Genomic DNA, 866 nt, shown 5'->3' with positions numbered 1-866 from the left:
GGATGTTTCCAGCGCAGCTCTCCGCTCCCTCAGCTGGGCCTGCCTCTTCACCAGGTCGCGGATCTGCTTCTCCATGGCCTCCAGCTCGAGTTGCACCAAATTCAGCTCGAACGTGTCCTCACCTGCACTCAAAGGTAGACACACATCCGCCATTAAAGCAAGTAACAGTGAGTAAAACAATGGTAATGTGTGTGAATAGAGTATTAGTAATGTAAGCGAGATTAGCGGCAACCACGCTGGCGATGCTAGCGGGCTATTTGCTAATAGCGGGACTCGGGAAATCAAAATAAAACTAGTGATAACAAGGCGCTCTGATTGTTTTTGTTGTAGAATACGATAGGGGATATATTCACACGTTATAGAAACGAAAATGATGGTGTATAAAATTGATTTTAAGAAAAAAAATTAGACGAACAAAGAATTAACTTGACGGAGCTCAAACTCAAAACACACGGCAGCAACACTAAAGATCTGCAGTGTGTATGTGATATATCACCGGTAGCTAATTAAGTTGTAAGTGTTTATACTAGTGAGTACACTCTAGTGTGTACACTCTAAAAAAAAATCCTGGGTTATTTTTTTAACCCAAATGCTGGGTTGAGCCTTTTGGTAAATGATTTTGGGTTATTTTTTCAGTGTTTGGGTAGTTTTTGTGTTACCCAGTTCCTGGGTCAAATGTAACAAACCAGTGTTTGGGTTGTTTTGCAGCTCCTGGGTCAGACATAACAACCCAATGTTTGGGTAGTTTTTGTGTTACTCAGATCCTGGGTCAGACGTAACCCAGCGGTTGAGTTATTTATCGCGGGGATTTTGCGTCTTCTCTTCACAAGAGAGCAGTTCTAAGCGCCATCGAATTGATGCATTCT

The sequence above is a fragment of the Sinocyclocheilus rhinocerous genome, unplaced genomic scaffold (genome assembly GCF_001515625.1).
Source record: "Sinocyclocheilus rhinocerous isolate Xijiao unplaced genomic scaffold, SAMN03320098_v1.1 scaffold1613, whole genome shotgun sequence".
NCBI lineage: Eukaryota > Metazoa > Chordata > Actinopteri > Cypriniformes > Cyprinidae > Sinocyclocheilus > Sinocyclocheilus rhinocerous.
Note: the sequence above shows the minus strand (reverse complement) of the source record.